This window comes from Sus scrofa, chromosome 1 (assembly GCF_054392235.1).
Source record: "Sus scrofa isolate SSC_HxYL_T2T_F1_AM1 chromosome 1, Sscrofa_HxYL_maternal_Yorkshire_Landrace_v2.0, whole genome shotgun sequence".
NCBI classification, from domain to species: Eukaryota; Metazoa; Chordata; class Mammalia; order Artiodactyla; family Suidae; genus Sus; species Sus scrofa.
The window spans coordinates 151,720,669-151,739,945 of record NC_139383.1 but is presented as its reverse complement, the minus strand read 5'-3'; the positions used below and the strand labels follow the sequence as shown (position 1 = coordinate 151,739,945).

At 70.7% G+C, this 19,277-nt stretch overlaps 7 non-coding genes across 7 annotated transcripts; all 7 read left to right on the top strand.

The window, feature by feature from the left end:
- The first annotated feature begins 1,573 nt into the window (after nucleotides 1-1,573).
- On the top strand, nucleotides 1,574-1,665 carry LOC146406569 (small nucleolar RNA SNORD116). Its single transcript, XR_014833263.1, has one exon. It is a non-coding gene; the product is annotated as a small nucleolar RNA SNORD116 (small nucleolar RNA).
- A 2,537-nt stretch (nucleotides 1,666-4,202) lies between these two features.
- LOC146406568 (small nucleolar RNA SNORD116) lies at nucleotides 4,203-4,294 on the top strand. The gene has a single exon (XR_014833258.1). It is a non-coding gene; the product is annotated as a small nucleolar RNA SNORD116 (small nucleolar RNA).
- Nucleotides 4,295-6,834: 2,540 nt separating this feature from the next.
- On the top strand, nucleotides 6,835-6,926 carry LOC146406567 (small nucleolar RNA SNORD116). The gene has a single exon (XR_014833257.1). It is a non-coding gene; the product is annotated as a small nucleolar RNA SNORD116 (small nucleolar RNA).
- Nucleotides 6,927-9,463: 2,537 nt separating this feature from the next.
- On the top strand, nucleotides 9,464-9,555 carry LOC146406566 (small nucleolar RNA SNORD116). The gene has a single exon (XR_014833256.1). It is a non-coding gene; the product is annotated as a small nucleolar RNA SNORD116 (small nucleolar RNA).
- A 2,536-nt stretch (nucleotides 9,556-12,091) lies between these two features.
- LOC146406565 (small nucleolar RNA SNORD116) lies at nucleotides 12,092-12,183 on the top strand. The gene has a single exon (XR_014833254.1). It is a non-coding gene; the product is annotated as a small nucleolar RNA SNORD116 (small nucleolar RNA).
- Nucleotides 12,184-14,719: 2,536 nt separating this feature from the next.
- Nucleotides 14,720-14,811, top strand: LOC146406564 (small nucleolar RNA SNORD116). Its single transcript, XR_014833250.1, has one exon. It is a non-coding gene; the product is annotated as a small nucleolar RNA SNORD116 (small nucleolar RNA).
- A 2,537-nt stretch (nucleotides 14,812-17,348) lies between these two features.
- On the top strand, nucleotides 17,349-17,440 carry LOC146406563 (small nucleolar RNA SNORD116). Its single transcript, XR_014833234.1, has one exon. It is a non-coding gene; the product is annotated as a small nucleolar RNA SNORD116 (small nucleolar RNA).
- Nucleotides 17,441-19,277: the final 1,837 nt, after the last annotated feature.

Genomic DNA, 19,277 nt, shown 5'->3' with positions numbered 1-19,277 from the left:
TCGCCGCGCGGGGGCCTGGGCAGAGCGGGGAGGTCGGCGGCCAGGGACGTCTCTCAGCTGGCAGTGCCTGGGAGGCTGCTCGGGGCGGGTGTCCGGGTCCTGCGGCGGGCGGCTTGATGGCGAGCGGAGACGGGAGGCCTGGGCTTGGGCAGCGGTGGCGGTGTCCTGGCCCCGACGGTGACGGAGGGCTTTGATGAGGCCCGGCGGCCGCGTGCTTGCCAGGAAGGCCCGGGGCTTGAGGCCCTGGAAGGCCTGGCCCGTTCAGGAGTCCCGGCTGTTTGGGGGAATGTCCCACGCCCTGTGGGGATTTGAGCCGTGTCTCCCGGCCGACTTGGGTGTCCCGGTTGGTGTGTGGTCGGGCCTGGGACGGGCTTGGTGCGGGCGGGAACCGCCGGGTAGCGACCACGTCTCGTCAGGGGGTTCGTGCCTGCTGCTGGGCACGGGAACGGCTCCGGGGGGGTCTTACGGGCGCTGAGGGGATTCCGCATCATGGAGAGGTCAAGGGGAGTTGGTGGCCGTCACCCTTCGTCAGGGCAGGGTAGCATCAGTGCGCCCGTGCTGGGGTTCCTGGAGAGCCGGCTGGCACGGACAGACTCTTGTGAGGGCAAGTGGCTGATCGTGCGTCGGATGGGTCCAGCAAAGGAGAGAAAGCTTCGGCGCGCGCGTGCTCGCCAGGGAAAGGGTGACAGCGGGTGGGACCGAGAGGGAGAGAGAGAGAGGGAGAGAACAAAGGAAGAGAGAGGGTTTCCGCAGGGGCGGTGAGTCCTGGCGGAAGTCCTGAGGCAGAGGAGGTGCCAGGGGTTTGGGTTTCCCGGTCGTGTCGGGGGTGTGGCGCAGGTTGCCCCAGTGGGCCTGAATGTGCCTCCGTGGGGCACCTTGTTGCCGTGTTGGGGGGCGGGGAGCCGGCCTTGGGGATCCATCTTTCGGGCCCTGGGACGTGGGAGAAGAATGCCGGGGCCTCTCTCTGTGCCCCTGGCACGCCTCTGTGCAGGCCGGGCCTGCACCCCCCCCCGCGCCCGTCCCCCAGGCAGGGTCCGTGTGGCTGCAGACACCCAGAGAGAGGGGAGGCTGGGGAGGCTGGGGAGCCGTGGCAGCCCGATGCAGTGCGGGTCTCCAGGTGGAGGGGCCCTGGTCCCCTGGCGCCAGCGTGGCCCTTCCTCCTTGTGGCAACCCTTGTGGTGTGTGTGCTCTCTCGCCCTGACCCAGGAGAGCAGCATGGCGGACCCCTGATCTTGTGGCGTGCCACCGAGCGAGGCCGAGGAGCTCCCGCAGCCCAGTGGGCGTGGCGTCCTTGTCGCGGCTCTGTGGAGACCTGGCGATGGTGAGCGGCCCCTGTCCTCAGTGGTGGAGAACTCGCCCTTGGGGCGCTCGTCTGTCCGGAGCCCCGGGCCAGCCCCGCTTCTCGCGGGCTTTGGCCCCGGCAGGCCAGCTCCGGGGGCGTGAGGGGGAGCGTCCCGTCCTGCCCAGTGGCTCGTCTGTCTGGGCACGCCCCCAAACGCTGCCGTGATGGAGCGGGTGGGATGTCCAGGTGCGGAGGCCGTGAATTTGCCTTGCGGCGGCGGAGCCCGTGCTCGGATCGATGATGACTCCCTCTAAAGCATTCCTTGGAAATCTGAACAAAATGAGTGAGAACTCACTACCGTCTCCTCATCGAAACTGAGGTCCGGCACGTGGCGGCCACCGGGGGCTCGGGGGTAGATGGGCCCTTGGCCTTGGGGCCTCTGGGTGTCAGCAGCCACTCGGGTGAGGTCTGGGGAAGGCGGCCGCCTGCCGGGCCCAGGAAGCATGGGGCCCGTCGCCCGGCGCTGGCCTCGGGGGCGAGGCCGCGTGCCCGAGCGTGCTGGAGATCCCGGGCGGCCTCCCGCCGGCCTTGGGGGGTTTCGCAAGCCGTCGCGGGGGCCGAAATTTGGGCCCGGCCCGCGAGGCAAGTGTGCGGCCCTAGGGCCCCAGGGGGCGTCCTGGCCCAGGCCGGGCGCCCTTCTCAGGATGCTGTGGGGAGACGGGATCCCGGCAGGGTAGTGTTCTCTTTCTGCTCTGGGGACCCCTGAGGGCCACCTGCTGCAGGGGGTCTGTGGTAGCGGGGGCCCTTGGATCAGGGCCGTCCCCCATGGGAGGGGGGCAGCCTGGGAACCCCTGAGGGCGCTCCCCTGGGACGTCCAGGGATGTGGGGGCGGAGGCTGGGGCTGGGTGGCGAGAAGGGGGCAGCTGAAGTGGTGAGCGACAGGCGGGCAGAGGGAGCCTGCCGGGGACGTGGGTGGACAGGCCCAGGTCTGGATGGGCGAGGGGCTCTGGAGGAGGTGCCCTGGCCTCAAGTGGGATGGCGTCAGCGGCTGTGGGAGGCCCGGGTAGGGAAGGACCGCGCGGGCAGGGGCGGGGACGGTCTTGCATGTGGCCTCTCCTCTGGGAGGCGTGGCTCCCCGTGGGGGTCTGGGGAAGGCAGCCGCCAGGTCCCTGGGCCGCGGCGCGGACCGCACCTTGGGGGGGTCCTTTGGGAGGCCACGGGTCGGAGTCCTTCCCGGTGCACGGTCTCCCTCTCCCTGGAGGGTGCGATGCCGAGCCCTTGGACGCCCTGGAGGGGGTGGTCTGCCCGGCAGAGCGAGCCACCCGCGCCGCGTGGAGCGCTTCGCCCAGGTCGCCGCGCGGGGGCCTGGGCAGAGCGGGGAGGTCGGCGGCCAGGGACGTCTCTCAGCTGGCAGTGCCTGGGAGGCTGCTCGGGGCGGGTGTCCGGGTCCTGCGGCGGGCGGCTGGATGGCGAGCGGAGACGGGAGGCCTGGGCTTGGGCAGCGGTGGCGGTGTCCTGGCCCCGCCGGTGACGGAGGGCTTTGATGAGGCCCGGCGGCCGCGTGCTTGCCAGGAAGGCCCGGGGCTTGAGGCCCTGGAAGGCCTGGCCCGTTCAGGAGTCCCGGCTGTTTGGGGGAATGTCCCACGCCCTGTGGGGATTTGAGCCGTGACTCCCGGCCGACTTGGGTGTCCCGGTTGGTGTGTGGTTGGGCCTGGGACGGGCTTGGTGCGGGCGGGAACCGCCGGGTAGCGACCACGTCTCGTCAGGGGGTTCGTGCCTGCTGCTGGGCACGGGAACGGCTCCGGGGGGGGTCTTACGGGCGCTGAGGGGATTCCGCATCATGGAGAGGTCAAGGGGAGTTGGTGGCCGTCACCCTTCGTCAGGGCAGGGTAGCATCAGTGCGCCCGTGCTGGGGTTCCTGGAGAGCCGGCTGGCACGGACAGACTCTTGTGAGGGCAAGTGGCTGATCGTGCGTCGGATGGGTCCAGCAAAGGAGAGAAAGCTTCGGCGCGCGCGCGCTCGCCAGGGAAAGGGTGACAGCGGGTGGGACCGAGAGGGAGAGAGAGAGAGGGAGAGAACAAAGGAAGAGAGAGGGTTTCCGCAGGGGCGGTGAGTCCTGGCGGAAGTCCTGAGGCAGAGGAGGTGCCAGGGGTTTGGGTTTCCCGGTCGTGTCGGGGGTGTGGCGCAGGTTGCCCCAGTGGGCCTGAATGTGCCTCCGTGGGGCACCTTGTTGCCGTGTTGGGGGGCGGGGAGCCGGCCTTGGGGATCCATCTTTCGGGCCCTGGGACGTGGGAGAAGAATGCCGGGGCCTCTCTCTGTGCCCCTGGCACGCCTCTGTGCAGGCCGGTCCTGCACCCCCGCGCCCGTCCCCCAGGCAGGGTCCGTGTGGCTGCAGACACCCAGAGAGAGGGGAGGCTGGGGAGGCTGGGGAGCCGTGGCAGCCCGATGCAGTGCGGGTCTCCAGGTGGAGGGGCCCTGGTCCCCTGGCGCCAGCGTGGCCCTTCCTCCTTGTGGCAACCCTTGTGGTGTGTGTGCTCTCTCGCCCTGACCCAGGAGAGCAGCATGGCGGACCCCTGATCTTGTGGCGTGCCACCGAGCGAGGCCGAGGAGCTCCCGCAGCCCAGTGGGCGTGGCGTCCTTGTCGCGGCTCTGTGGAGACCTGGCGATGGTGAGCGGCCCCTGTCCTCAGTGGTGGAGAACTCGCCCTTGGGGCGCTCGTCTGTCCGGAGCCCCGGGCCAGCCCCGCTTCTCGCGGGCTTTGGCCCCGGCAGGCCAGCTCCAGGGGCGTGAGGGGGAGCGTCCCGTCCTGCCCAGTGGCTCGTCTGTCTGGGCACGCCCCCAAACGCTGCCGTGATGGAGCGGGTGGGATGTCCAGGTGCGGAGGCCGTGAATTTGCCTTGCGGCGGCGGAGCCCGTGCTAGGATCGATGATGACTCCCTCTAAAGCATTCCTTGGAAATCTGAACAAAATGAGTGAGAACTCACTACCGTCTCCTCATCGAAACTGAGGTCCGGCACGTGGCGGCCACCGGGGGCTCGGGGGTAGATGGGCCCTTGGCCTTGGGGCCTCTGGGTGTCAGCAGCCACTCGGGTGAGGTCTGGGGAAGGCGGCCGCCTGCCGGGCCCAGGAAGCATGGGGCCCGTCGCCCGGCGCTGGCCTCGGGGGCGAGGCCGCGTGCCCGAGCGTGCTGGAGATCCCGGGCGGCCTCCCGCCGGCCTTGGGGGGTTTCGCAAGCCGTCGCGGGGGCCGAAATTTGGGCCCGGCCCGCGAGGCAAGTGTGCGGCCCTAGGGCCCCAGGGGGCGTCCTGGCCCAGGCCGGGCGCCCTTCTCAGGATGCTGTGGGGAGACGGGATCCCGGCAGGGTAGTGTTCTCTTTCTGCTCTGGGGACCCCTGAGGGCCACCTGCTGCAGGGGGTCTGTGGTAGCGGGGGCCCTTGGATCAGGGCCGTCCCCCATGGGAGGGGGGCAGCCTGGGAACCCCTGAGGGCGCTCCCCTGGGACGTCCAGGGATGTGGGGGCGGAGGCTGGGGCTGGGTGGCGAGAAGGGGGCAGCTGAAGTGGTGAGCGACAGGCGGGCAGAGGGAGCCTGCCGGGGACGTGGGTGGACAGGCCCACGTCTGGATGGGCGAGGGGCTCTGGAGGAGGTGCCCTGGCCTCAAGTGGGATGGCGTCAGCGGCTGTGGGAGGCCCGGGTAGGGAAGGACCGCGCGGGCAGGGGCGGGGACGGTCTTGCATGTGGCCTCTCCTCTGGGAGGCGTGGCTCCCCGTGGGGGTCTGGGGAAGGCAGCCGCCAGGTCCCTGGGCCGCGGCGCGGACCGCACCTTGGGGGGGTCCTTTGGGAGGCCACGGGTCGGAGTCCTTCCCGGTGCACGGTCTCCCTCTCCCTGGAGGGTGCGATGCCGAGCCCTTGGACGCCCTGGAGGGGGTGGTCTGCCCGGCAGAGCGAGCCACCCGCGCCGCGTGGAGCGCTTCGCCCAGGTCGCCGCGCGGGGGCCTGGGCAGAGCGGGGAGGTCGGCGGCCAGGGACGTCTCTCAGCTGGCAGTGCCTGGGAGGCTGCTCGGGGCGGGTGTCCGGGTCCTGCGGCGGGCGGCTTGATGGCGAGCGGAGACGGGAGGCCTGGGCTTGGGCAGCGGTGGCGGTGTCCTGGCCCCGACGGTGACGGAGGGCTTTGATGAGGCCCGGCGGCCGCGTGCTTGCCAGGAAGGCCCGGGGCTTGAGGCCCTGGAAGGCCTGGCCCGTTCAGGAGTCCCGGCTGTTTGGGGGAATGTCCCACGCCCTGTGGGGATTTGAGCCGTGTCTCCCGGCCGACTTGGGTGTCCCGGTTGGTGTGTGGTCGGGCCTGGGACGGGCTTGGTGCGGGCGGGAACCGCCGGGTAGCGACCACGTCTCGTCAGGGGGTTCGTGCCTGCTGCTGGGCACGGGAACGGCTCCGGGGGGGTCTTACGGGCGCTGAGGGGATTCCGCATCATGGAGAGGTCAAGGGGAGTTGGTGGCCGTCACCCTTCGTCAGGGCAGGGTAGCATCAGTGCGCCCGTGCTGGGGTTCCTGGAGAGCCGGCTGGCACGGACAGACTCTTGTGAGGGCAAGTGGCTGATCGTGCGTCGGATGGGTCCAGCAAAGGAGAGAAAGCTTCGGCGCGCGCGTGCTCGCCAGGGAAAGGGTGACAGCGGGTGGGACCGAGAGGGAGAGAGAGAGAGGGAGAGAACAAAGGAAGAGAGAGGGTTTCCGCAGGGGCGGTGAGTCCTGGCGGAAGTCCTGAGGCAGAGGAGGTGCCAGGGGTTTGGGTTTCCCGGTCGTGTCGGGGGTGTGGCGCAGGTTGCCCCAGTGGGCCTGAATGTGCCTCCGTGGGGCACCTTGTTGCCGTGTTGGGGGGCGGGGAGCCGGCCTTGGGGATCCATCTTTCGGGCCCTGGGACGTGGGAGAAGAATGCCGGGGCCTCTCTCTGTGCCCCTGGCACGCCTCTGTGCAGGCCGGGCCTGCACCCCCCCCCGCGCCCGTCCCCCAGGCAGGGTCCGTGTGGCTGCAGACACCCAGAGAGAGGGGAGGCTGGGGAGGCTGGGGAGCCGTGGCAGCCCGATGCAGTGCGGGTCTCCAGGTGGAGGGGCCCTGGTCCCCTGGCGCCAGCGTGGCCCTTCCTCCTTGTGGCAACCCTTGTGGTGTGTGTGCTCTCTCGCCCTGACCCAGGAGAGCAGCATGGCGGACCCCTGATCTTGTGGCGTGCCACCGAGCGAGGCCGAGGAGCTCCCGCAGCCCAGTGGGCGTGGCGTCCTTGTCGCGGCTCTGTGGAGACCTGGCGATGGTGAGCGGCCCCTGTCCTCAGTGGTGGAGAACTCGCCCTTGGGGCGCTCGTCTGTCCGGAGCCCCGGGCCAGCCCCGCTTCTCGCGGGCTTTGGCCCCGGCAGGCCAGCTCCGGGGGCGTGAGGGGGAGCGTCCCGTCCTGCCCAGTGGCTCGTCTGTCTGGGCACGCCCCCAAACGCTGCCGTGATGGAGCGGGTGGGATGTCCAGGTGCGGAGGCCGTGAATTTGCCTTGCGGCGGCGGAGCCCGTGCTCGGATCGATGATGACTCCCTCTAAAGCATTCCTTGGAAATCTGAACAAAATGAGTGAGAACTCACTACCGTCTCCTCATCGAAACTGAGGTCCGGCACGTGGCGGCCACCGGGGGCTCGGGGGTAGATGGGCCCTTGGCCTTGGGGCCTCTGGGTGTCAGCAGCCACTCGGGTGAGGTCTGGGGAAGGCGGCCGCCTGCCGGGCCCAGGAAGCATGGGGCCCGTCGCCCGGCGCTGGCCTCGGGGGCGAGGCCGCGTGCCCGAGCGTGCTGGAGATCCCGGGCGGCCTCCCGCCGGCCTTGGGGGGTTTCGCAAGCCGTCGCGGGGGCCGAAATTTGGGCCCGGCCCGCGAGGCAAGTGTGCGGCCCTAGGGCCCCAGGGGGCGTCCTGGCCCAGGCCGGGCGCCCTTCTCAGGATGCTGTGGGGAGACGGGATCCCGGCAGGGTAGTGTTCTCTTTCTGCTCTGGGGACCCCTGAGGGCCACCTGCTGCAGGGGGTCTGTGGTAGCGGGGGCCCTTGGATCAGGGCCGTCCCCCATGGGAGGGGGGCAGCCTGGGAACCCCTGAGGGCGCTCCCCTGGGACGTCCAGGGATGTGGGGGCGGAGGCTGGGGCTGGGTGGCGAGAAGGGGGCAGCTGAAGTGGTGAGCGACAGGCGGGCAGAGGGAGCCTGCCGGGGACGTGGGTGGACAGGCCCAGGTCTGGATGGGCGAGGGGCTCTGGAGGAGGTGCCCTGGCCTCAAGTGGGATGGCGTCAGCGGCTGTGGGAGGCCCGGGTAGGGAAGGACCGCGCGGGCAGGGGCGGGGACGGTCTTGCATGTGGCCTCTCCTCTGGGAGGCGTGGCTCCCCGTGGGGGTCTGGGGAAGGCAGCCGCCAGGTCCCTGGGCCGCGGCGCGGACCGCACCTTGGGGGGGTCCTTTGGGAGGCCACGGGTCGGAGTCCTTCCCGGTGCACGGTCTCCCTCTCCCTGGAGGGTGCGATGCCGAGCCCTTGGACGCCCTGGAGGGGGTGGTCTGCCCGGCAGAGCGAGCCACCCGCGCCGCGTGGAGCGCTTCGCCCAGGTCGCCGCGCGGGGGCCTGGGCAGAGCGGGGAGGTCGGCGGCCAGGGACGTCTCTCAGCTGGCAGTGCCTGGGAGGCTGCTCGGGGCGGGTGTCCGGGTCCTGCGGCGGGCGGCTGGATGGCGAGCGGAGACGGGAGGCCTGGGCTTGGGCAGCGGTGGCGGTGTCCTGGCCCCGCCGGTGACGGAGGGCTTTGATGAGGCCCGGCGGCCGCGTGCTTGCCAGGAAGGCCCGGGGCTTGAGGCCCTGGAAGGCCTGGCCCGTTCAGGAGTCCCGGCTGTTTGGGGGAATGTCCCACGCCCTGTGGGGATTTGAGCCGTGACTCCCGGCCGACTTGGGTGTCCCGGTTGGTGTGTGGTTGGGCCTGGGACGGGCTTGGTGCGGGCGGGAACCGCCGGGTAGCGACCACGTCTCGTCAGGGGGTTCGTGCCTGCTGCTGGGCACGGGAACGGCTCCGGGGGGGGTCTTACGGGCGCTGAGGGGATTCCGCATCATGGAGAGGTCAAGGGGAGTTGGTGGCCGTCACCCTTCGTCAGGGCAGGGTAGCATCAGTGCGCCCGTGCTGGGGTTCCTGGAGAGCCGGCTGGCACGGACAGACTCTTGTGAGGGCAAGTGGCTGATCGTGCGTCGGATGGGTCCAGCAAAGGAGAGAAAGCTTCGGCGCGCGCGCGCTCGCCAGGGAAAGGGTGACAGCGGGTGGGACCGAGAGGGAGAGAGAGAGAGGGAGAGAACAAAGGAAGAGAGAGGGTTTCCGCAGGGGCGGTGAGTCCTGGCGGAAGTCCTGAGGCAGAGGAGGTGCCAGGGGTTTGGGTTTCCCGGTCGTGTCGGGGGTGTGGCGCAGGTTGCCCCAGTGGGCCTGAATGTGCCTCCGTGGGGCACCTTGTTGCCGTGTTGGGGGGCGGGGAGCCGGCCTTGGGGATCCATCTTTCGGGCCCTGGGACGTGGGAGAAGAATGCCGGGGCCTCTCTCTGTGCCCCTGGCACGCCTCTGTGCAGGCCGGGCCTGCACCACCCCGCCCGTCCCCCAGGCAGGGTCCGTGTGGCTGCAGACACCCAGAGAGAGGGGAGGCTGGGGAGGCTGGGGAGCCGTGGCAGCCCGATGCAGTGCGGGTCTCCAGGTGGAGGGGCCCTGGTCCCCTGGCGCCAGCGTGGCCCTTCCTCCTTGTGGCAACCCTTGTGGTGTGTGTGCTCTCTCGCCCTGACCCAGGAGAGCAGCATGGCGGACCCCTGATCTTGTGGCGTGCCACCGAGCGAGGCCGAGGAGCTCCCGCAGCCCAGTGGGCGTGGCGTCCTTGTCGCGGCTCTGTGGAGACCTGGCGATGGTGAGCGGCCCCTGTCCTCAGTGGTGGAGAACTCGCCCTTGGGGCGCTCGTCTGTCCGGAGCCCCGGGCCAGCCCCGCTTCTCGCGGGCTTTGGCCCCGGCAGGCCAGCTCCGGGGGCGTGAGGGGGAGCGTCCCGTCCTGCCCAGTGGCTCGTCTGTCTGGGCACGCCCCCAAACGCTGCCGTGATGGAGCGGGTGGGATGTCCAGGTGCGGAGGCCGTGAATTTGCCTTGCGGCGGCGGAGCCCGTGCTCGGATCGATGATGACTCCCTCTAAAGCATTCCTTGGAAATCTGAACAAAATGAGTGAGAACTCACTACCGTCTCCTCATCGAAACTGAGGTCCGGCACGTGGCGGCCACCGGGGGCTCGGGGGTAGATGGGCCCTTGGCCTTGGGGCCTCTGGGTGTCAGCAGCCACTCGGGTGAGGTCTGGGGAAGGCGGCCGCCTGCCGGGCCCAGGAAGCATGGGGCCCGTCGCCCGGCGCTGGCCTCGGGGGCGAGGCCGCGTGCCCGAGCGTGCTGGAGATCCCGGGCGGCCTCCCGCCGGCCTTGGGGGGTTTCGCAAGCCGTCGCGGGGGCCGAAATTTGGGCCCGGCCCGCGAGGCAAGTGTGCGGCCCTAGGGCCCCAGGGGGCGTCCTGGCCCAGGCCGGGCGCCCTTCTCAGGATGCTGTGGGGAGACGGGATCCCGGCAGGGTAGTGTTCTCTTTCTGCTCTGGGGACCCCTGAGGGCCACCTGCTGCAGGGGGTCTGTGGTAGCGGGGGCCCTTGGATCAGGGCCGTCCCCCATGGGAGGGGGGCAGCCTGGGAACCCCTGAGGGCGCTCCCCTGGGACGTCCAGGGATGTGGGGGCGGAGGCTGGGGCTGGGTGGCGAGAAGGGGGCAGCTGAAGTGGTGAGCGACAGGCGGGCAGAGGGAGCCTGCCGGGGACGTGGGTGGACAGGCCCACGTCTGGATGGGCGAGGGGCTCTGGAGGAGGTGCCCTGGCCTCAAGTGGGATGGCGTCAGCGGCTGTGGGAGGCCCGGGTAGGCAAGGACCGCGCGGGCAGGGGCGGGGACGGTCTTGCATGTGGCCTCTCCTCTGGGAGGCGTGGCTCCCCGTGGGGGTCTGGGGAAGGCAGCCGCCAGGTCCCTGGGCCGCGGCGCGGACCGCACCTTGGGGGGGTCCTTTGGGAGGCCACGGGTCGGAGTCCTTCCCGGTGCACGGTCTCCCTCTCCCTGGAGGGTGCGATGCCGAGCCCTTGGACGCCCTGGAGGGGGTGGTCTGCCCGGCAGAGCGAGCCACCCGCGCCGCGTGGAGCGCTTCGCCCAGGTCGCCGCGCGGGGGCCTGGGCAGAGCGGGGAGGTCGGCGGCCAGGGACGTCTCTCAGCTGGCAGTGCCTGGGAGGCTGCTCGGGGCGGGTGTCCGGGTCCTGCGGCGGGCGGCTTGATGGCGAGCGGAGACGGGAGGCCTGGGCTTGGGCAGCGGTGGCGGTGTCCTGGCCCCGCCGGTGACGGAGGGCTTTGATGAGGCCCGGCGGCCGCGTGCTTGCCAGGAAGGCCCGGGGCTTGAGGCCCTGGAAGGCCTGGCCCGTTCAGGAGTCCCGGCTGTTTGGGGGAATGTCCCACGCCCTGTGGGGATTTGAGCCGTGTCTCCCGGCCGACTTGGGTGTCCCGGTTGGTGTGTGGTCGGGACTGGGAGGGGCTTGGTGCGGGCGGGAACCGCCGGGTAGCGACCACGTCTCGTCAGGGGGTTCGTGCCTGCTGCTGGGCACGGGAACGGCTCCGGGGGGGTCTTACGGGCGCTGAGGGGATTCCGCATCATGGAGAGGTCAAGGGGAGTTGGTGGCCGTCACCCTTCGTCAGGGCAGGGTAGCATCAGTGCGCCCGTGCTGGTGTTCCTGGAGAGCCGGCTGGCACGGACAGACTCTTGTGAGGGCAAGTGGCTGATCGTGCGTCGGATGGGTCCAGCAAAGGAGAGAAAGCTTCGGCGCGCGCGCGCTCGCCAGGGAAAGGGTGACAGCGGGTGGGACCGAGAGGGAGAGAGAGAGAGGGAGAGAACAAAGGAAGAGAGAGGGTTTCCGCAGGGGCGGTGAGTCCTGGCGGAAGTCCTGAGGCAGAGGAGGTGCCAGGGGTTTGGGTTTCCCGGTCGTGTCGGGGGTGTGGCGCAGGTTGCCCCAGTGGGCCTGAATGTGCCTCCGTGGGGCACCTTGTTGCCGTGTTGGGGGGCGGGGAGCCGGCCTTGGGGATCCATCTTTCGGGCCCTGGGACGTGGGAGAAGAATGCCGGGGCCTCTCTCTGTGCCCCTGGCACGCCTCTGTGCAGGCCGGTCCTGCACCCCCGCGCCCGTCCCCCAGGCAGGGTCCGTGTGGCTGCAGACACCCAGAGAGAGGGGAGGCTGGGGAGGCTGGGGAGCCGTGGCAGCCCGATGCAGTGCGGGTCTCCAGGTGGAGGGGCCCTGGTCCCCTGGCGCCAGCGTGGCCCTTCCTCCTTGTGGCAACCCTTGTGGTGTGTGTGCTCTCTCGCCCTGACCCAGGAGAGCAGCATGGCGGACCCCTGATCTTGTGGCGTGCCACCGAGCGAGGCCGAGGAGCTCCCGCAGCCCAGTGGGCGTGGCGTCCTTGTCGCGGCTCTGTGGAGACCTGGCGATGGTGAGCGGCCCCTGTCCTCAGTGGTGGAGAACTCGCCCTTGGGGCGCTCGTCTGTCCGGAGCCCCGGGCCAGCCCCGCTTCTCGCGGGCTTTGGCCCCGGCAGGCCAGCTCCAGGGGCGTGAGGGGGAGCGTCCCGTCCTGCCCAGTGGCTCGTCTGTCTGGGCACGCCCCCAAACGCTGCCGTGATGGAGCGGGTGGGATGTCCAGGTGCGGAGGCCGTGAATTTGCCTTGCGGCGGCGGAGCCCGTGCTAGGATCGATGATGACTCCCTCTAAAGCATTCCTTGGAAATCTGAACAAAATGAGTGAGAACTCACTACCGTCTCCTCATCGAAACTGAGGTCCGGCACGTGGCGGCCACCGGGGGCTCGGGGGTAGATGGGCCCTTGGCCTTGGGGCCTCTGGGTGTCAGCAGCCACTCGGGTGAGGTCTGGGGAAGGCGGCCGCCTGCCGGGCCCAGGAAGCATGGGGCCCGTCGCCCGGCGCTGGCCTCGGGGGCGAGGCCGCGTGCCCGAGCGTGCTGGAGATCCCGGGCGGCCTCCCGCCGGCCTTGGGGGGTTTCGCAAGCCGTCGCGGGGGCCGAAATTTGGGCCCGGCCCGCGAGGCAAGTGTGCGGCCCTAGGGCCCCAGGGGGCGTCCTGGCCCAGGCCGGGCGCCCTTCTCAGGATGCTGTGGGGAGACGGGATCCCGGCAGGGTAGTGTTCTCTTTCTGCTCTGGGGACCCCTGAGGGCCACCTGCTGCAGGGGGTCTGTGGTAGCGGGGGCCCTTGGATCAGGGCCGTCCCCCATGGGAGGGGGGCAGCCTGGGAACCCCTGAGGGCGCTCCCCTGGGACGTCCAGGGATGTGGGGGCGGAGGCTGGGGCTGGGTGGCGAGAAGGGGGCAGCTGAAGTGGTGAGCGACAGGCGGGCAGAGGGAGCCTGCCGGGGACGTGGGTGGACAGGCCCAGGTCTGGATGGGCGAGGGGCTCTGGAGGAGGTGCCCTGGCCTCAAGTGGGATGGCGTCAGCGGCTGTGGGAGGCCCGGGTAGGGAAGGACCGCGCGGGCAGGGGCGGGGACGGTCTTGCATGTGGCCTCTCCTCTGGGAGGCGTGGCTCCCCGTGGGGGTCTGGGGAAGGCAGCCGCCAGGTCCCTGGGCCGCGGCGCGGACCGCACCTTGGGGGGGTCCTTTGGGAGGCCACGGGTCGGAGTCCTTCCCGGTGCACGGTCTCCCTCTCCCTGGAGGGTGCGATGCCGAGCCCTTGGACGCCCTGGAGGGGGTGGTCTGCCCGGCAGAGCGAGCCACCCGCGCCGCGTGGAGCGCTTCGCCCAGGTCGCCGCGCGGGGGCCTGGGCAGAGCGGGGAGGTCGGCGGCCAGGGACGTCTCTCAGCTGGCAGTGCCTGGGAGGCTGCTCGGGGCGGGTGTCCGGGTCCTGCGGCGGGCGGCTTGATGGCGAGCGGAGACGGGAGGCCTGGGCTTGGGCAGCGGTGGCGGTGTCCTGGCCCCGCCGGTAACGGAGGGCTTTGATGAGGCCCGGCGGCCGCGTGCTTGCCAGGAAGGCCCGGGGCTTGAGGCCCTGGAAGGCCTGGCCCGTTCAGGAGTCCCGGCTGTTTGGGGGAATGTCCCACGCCCTGTGGGGATTTGAGCCGTGTCTCCCGGCCGACTTGGGTGTCCCGGTTGGTGTGTGGTCGGGACTGGGAGGGGCGTGGTGCGGGCGGGAACCGCTGGGTAGCGACCACGTCTCGTCAGGGGGTTCGTGCCTGCTGCTGGGCACGGGAACGGCTCCGGGGGGGTCTTACGGGCGCTGAGGGGATTCCGCATCATGGAGAGGTCAAGGGGAGTTGGTGGCCGTCACCCTTCGTCAGGGCAGGGTAGCATCAGTGCGCCCGTGCTGGGGTTCCTGGAGAGCCGGCTGGCACGGACAGACTCTTGTGAGGGCAAGTGGCTGATCGTGCGTCGGATGGGTCCAGCAAAGGAGAGAAAGCTTCGGCGCGCGCGCGCTCGCCAGGGAAAGGGTGACAGCGGGTGGGACCGAGAGGGAGAGAGAGAGAGGGAGAGAACAAAGGAAGAGAGAGGGTTTCCGCAGGGGCGGTGAGTCCTGGCGGAAGTCCTGAGGCAGAGGAGGTGCCAGGGGTTTGGGTTTCCCGGTCGTGTCGGGGGTGTGGCGCAGGTTGCCCCAGTGGGCCTGAATGTGCCTCCGTGGGGCACCTTGTTGCCGTGTTGGGGGGCGGGGAGCCGGCCTTGGGGATCCATCTTTCGGGCCCTGGGACGTGGGAGAAGAATGCCGGGGCCTCTCTCTGTGCCCCTGGCACGCCTCTGTGCAGGCCGGGCCTGCACCCCCCCGCCCGTCCCCCAGGCAGGGTCCGTGTGGCTGCAGACACCCAGAGAGAGGGGAGGCTGGGGAGGCTGGGGAGCCGTGGCAGCCCGATGCAGTGCGGGTCTCCAGGTGGAGGGGCCCTGGTCCCCTGGCGCCAGCGTGGCCCTTCCTCCTTGTGGCAACCCTTGTGGTGTGTGTGCTCTCTCGCCCTGACCCAGGAGAGCAGCATGGCGGACCCCTGATCTTGTGGCGTGCCACCGAGCGAGGCCGAGGAGCTCCCGCAGCCCAGTGGGCGTGGCGTCCTTGTCGCGGCTCTGTGGAGACCTGGCGATGGTGAGCGGCCCCTGTCCTCAGTGGTGGAGAACTCGCCCTTGGGGCGCTCGTCTGTCCGGAGCCCCGGGCCAGCCCCGCTTCTCGCGGGCTTTGGCCCCGGCAGGCCAGCTCCGGGGGCGTGAGGGGGAGCGTCCCGTCCTGCCCAGTGGCTCGTCTGTCTGGGCACGCCCCCAAACGCTGCCGTGATGGAGCGGGTGGGATGTCCAGGTGCGGAGGCCGTGAATTTGCCTTGCGGCGGCGGAGCCCGTGCTCGGATCGATGATGACTCCCTCTAAAGCATTCCTTGGAAATCTGAACAAAATGAGTGAGAACTCACTACCGTCTCCTCATCGAAACTGAGGTCCGGCACGTGGCGGCCACCGGGGGCTCGGGGGTAGATGGGCCCTTGGCCTTGGGGCCTCTGGGTGTCAGCAGCCACTCGGGTGAGGTCTGGGGAAGGCGGCCGCCTGCCGGGCCCAGGAAGCATGGGGCCCGTCGCCCGGCGCTGGCCTCGGGGGCGAGGCCGCGTGCCCGAGCGTGCTGGAGATCCCGGGCGGCCTCCCGCCGGCCTTGGGGGGTTTCGCAAGCCGTCGCGGGGGCCGAAATTTGGGCCCGGCCCGCGAGGCAAGTGTGCGGCCCTAGGGCCCCAGGGGGCGTCCTGGCCCAGGCCGGGCGCCCTTCTCAGGATGCTGTGGGGAGACGGGATCCCGGCAGGGTAGTGTTCTCTTTCTGCTCTGGGGACCCCTGAGGGCCACCTGCTGCAGGGGGTCTGTGGTAGCGGGGGCCCTTGGATCAGGGCCGTCCCCCATGGGAGGGGGGCAGCCTGGGAACCCCTGAGGGCGCTCCCCTGGGACGTCCAGGGATGTGGGGGCGGAGGCTGGGGCTGGGTGGCGAGAAGGGGGCAGCTGAAGTGGTGAGCGACAGGCGGGCAGAGGGAGCCTGCCGGGGACGTGGGTGGACAGGCCCAGGTCTGGATGGGCGAGGGGCTCTGGAGGAGGTGCCCTGGCCTCAAGTGGGATGGCGTCAGCGGCTGTGGGATGCCCGGGTAGGGAAGGACCGCGCGGGCAGGGGCGGGGACGGTCTTGCATGTGGCCTCTCCTCTGGGAGGCGTGGCTCCCCGTGGGGGTCTGGGGAAGGCAGCCGCCAGGTCCCTGGGCCGCGGCGCGGACCGCACCTTGGGGGGGTCCTTTGGGAGGCCACGGGTCGGAGTCCTTCCCGGTGCACGGTCTCCCTCTCCCTGGAGGGTGCGATGCCGAGCCCTTGGACGCCCTGGAGGGGGTGGTCTGCCCGGCAGAGCGAGCCACCCGCGCCGCGTGGAGCGCTTCGCCCAGGTCGCCGCGCGGGGGCCTGGGCAGAGCGGGGAGGTCGGCGGCCAGGGACGTCTCTCAGCTGGCAGTGCCTGGGAGGCTGCTCGGGGCGGGTGTCCGGGTCCTGCGGCGGGCGGCTTGATGGCGAGCGGAGACGGGAGGCCTGGGCTTGGGCAGCGGTGGCGGTGTCCTGGCCCCGCCGGTGACGGAGGGCTTTGATGAGGCCCGGCGGCCGCGTGCTTGCCAGGAAGGCCCGGGGCTTGAGGCCCTGGAAGGCCTGGCCCGTTCAGGAGTCCCGGCTGTTTGGGGGAATGTCCCACGCCCTGTGGGGATTTGAGCCGTGTCTCCCGGCCGACTTGGGTGTCCCGGTTGGTGTGTGGTCGGGACTGGGAGGGGCTTGGTGCGGGCGGGAACCGCCGGGTAGCGACCACGTCTCGTCAGGGGGTTCGTGCCTGCTGCTGGGCACGGGAACGGCTCCGGGGGGGGTCTTACGGGCGCTGAGGGGATTCCGCATCATGGAGAGGTCAAGGGGAGTTGGTGGCCGTCACCCTTCGTCAGGGCAGGGTAGCATCAGTGCGCCCGTGCTGGGGTTCCTGGAGAGCCGGCTGGCACGGACAGACTCTTGTGAGGGCAAGTGGCTGATCATGCGTCGGATGGGTCCAGCAAAGGAGAGAAAGTTTCGGCGCGCGCGCGCTCGCCAGGGAAAGGGTGACAGCGGGTGGGACCGAGAGGGAGAGAGAGAGAGGGAGAGAACAAAGGAAGAGAGAGGGTTTCCGCAGGGGCGGTGAGTCCTGGCGGAAGTCCTGAGGCAGAGGAGGTGCCAGGGGTTTGGTTTTCCCGGTCGTGTCGGGGGTGTGGCGCAGGTTGCCCCAGTGGGCCTGAATGTGCCTCCGTGGGGCACCTTGTTGCCGTGTTGGGGGGCGGGGAGCCGGCCTTGGGGATCCATCTTTCGGGCCCTGGGACGTGGGAGAAGAATGCCGGGGCCTCTCTCTGTGCCCCTGGCACGCCTCTGTGCAGGCCGGGCCTGCACCCCCCCGCCCGTCCCCCAGGCAGGGTCCGTGTGGCTGCAGACACCCAGAGAGAGGGGAGGCTGGGGAGGCTGGGGAGCCGTGGCAGCCCGATGCAGTGCGGGTCTCCAGGTGGAGGGGCCCTGGTCCCCTGGCGCCAGCGTGGCCCTTCCTCCTTGTGGCAACCCTTGTGGTGTGTGTGCTCTCTCGCCCTGACCCAGGAGAGCAGCATGGCGGACCCCTGATCTTGTGGCGTGCCACCGAGCGAGGCCGAGGAGCTCCCGCAGCCCAGTGGGCGTGGCGTCCTTGTCGCGGCTCTGTGGAGACCTGGCGATGGTGAGCGGCCCCTGTCCTCAGTGGTGGAGAACTCGCCCTTGGGGCGCTCGTCTGTCCGGAGCCCCGGGCCAGCCCCGCTTCTCGCGGGCTTTGGCCCCGGCAGGCCAGCTCCGGGGGCGTGAGGGGGAGCGTCCCGTCCTGCCCAGTGGCTCGTCTGTCTGGGCACGCCCCCAAACGCTGCCGTGATGGAGCGGGTGGGATGTCCAGGTGCGGAGGCCGTGAATTTGCCTTGCGGCGGCGGAGCCCGTGCTCGGATCGATGATGACTCCCTCTAAAGCATTCCTTGGAAATCTGAACAAAATGAGTGAGAACTCACTACCGTCTCCTCATCGAAACTGAGGTCCGGCACGTGGCGGCCACCGGGGGCTCGGGGGTAGATGGGCCCTTGGCCTTGGGGCCTCTGGGTGTCAGCAGCCACTCGGGTGAGGTCTGGGGAAGGCGGCCGCCTGCCGGGCCCAGGAAGCATGGGGCCCGTCGCCCGGCGCTGGCCTCGGGGGCGAGGCCGCGTGCCCGAGCGTGCTGGAGATCCCGGGCGGCCTCCCGCCGGCCTTGGGGGGTTTCGCAAGCCGTCGCGGGGGCCGAAATTTGGGCCCGGCCCGCGAGGCAAGTGTGCGGCCCTAGGGCCCCAGGGGGCGTCCTGGCCCAGGCCGGGCGCCCTTCTCAGGATGCTGTGGGGAGACGGGATCCCGGCAGGGTAGTGTTCTCTTTCTGCTCTGGGGACCCCTGAGGGCCACCTGCTGCAGGGGGTCTGTGGTAGCGGGGGCCCTTGGATCAGGGCCGTCCCCCATGGGAGGGGGGCAGCCTGGGAACCCCTGAGGGCGCTCCCCTGGGACGTCCAGGGATGTGGGGGCGGAGGCTGGGGCTGGGTGGCGAGAAGGGGGCAGCTGAAGTGGTGAGCGACAGGCGGGCAGAGGGAGCCTGCCGGGGACGTGGGTGGACAGGCCCAGGTCTGGATGGGCGAGGGGCTCTGGAGGAGGTGCCCTGGCCTCAAGTGGGATGGCGTCAGCGGCTGTGGGAGGCCCGGGTAGGGAAGGACCGCGCGGGCAGGGGCGGGGACGGTCTTGCATGTGGCCTCTCCTCTGGGAGGCGTGGCTCCCCGTGGGGGTCTGGGGAAGGCAGCCGCCAGGTCCCTGGGCCGCGGCGCTGACCGCACCTTGGGGGGGTCCTTTGGGAGGCCACGGGTCGGAGTCCTTCCCGGTGCACGGTCTCCCTCTCCCTGGAGGGTGCGATGCCGAGCCCTTGGACGCCCTGGAGGGGGTGGTCTGCCCGGCAGAGCGAGCCACCCGCGCCGCGTGGAGCGCTTCGCCCAGGTCGCCGCGCGGGGGCCTGGGCAGAGCGGGGAGGTCGGCGGCCAGGGACGTCTCTCAGCTGGCAGTGCCTGGGAGGCTGCTCGGGGCGGGTGTCCGGGTCCTGCGGCGGGCGGCTGGATGGCGAGCGGAGACGGGAGGCCTGGGCTTGGGCAGCGGTGGCGGTGTCCTGGCCCCGCCGGTGACGGAGGGCTTTGATGAGGCCCGGCGGCCGCGTGCTTGCCAGGAAGGCCCGGGGCTTGAGGCCCTGGAAGGCCTGGCCCGTTCAGGAGTCCCGGCTGTTTGGGGGAATGTCCCACGCCCTGTGGGGATTTGAGCCGTGTCTCCCGGCCGACTTGGGTGTCCCGGTTGGTGTGTGGTCGGGACTGGGAGGGGCGTGGTGCGGGCGGGAACCGCCGGGTAGCGACCACGTCTCGTCAGGGGGTTCGTGCCTGCTGCTGGGCACGGGAACGGCTCCGGGGGGGTCTTACGGGCGCTGAGGGGATTCCGCATCATGGAGAGGTCAAGGGGAGTTGGTGGCCGTCACCCTTCGTCAGGGCAGGGTAGCATCAGTGCGCCCGTGCTGGGGTTCCTGGAGAGCCGGCTGGCACGGACAGACTCTTGTGAGGGCAAGTGGCTGATCGTGCGTCGGATGGGTCCAGCAAAGGAGAGAAAGCTTCGGCGCGCGCGCGCTCGCCAGGGAAAGGGTGACAGCGGGTGGGACCGAGAGGGAGAGAGAGAGAGGGAGAGAACAAAGGAAGAGAGAGGGTTTCCGCAGGGGCGGTGAGTCCTGGCGGAAGTCCTGAGGCAGAGGAGGTGCCAGGGGTTTGGTTTTCCCGGTCGTGTCGGGGGTGTGGCGCAGGTTGCCCCAGTGGGCCTGAATGTGCCTCCGTGG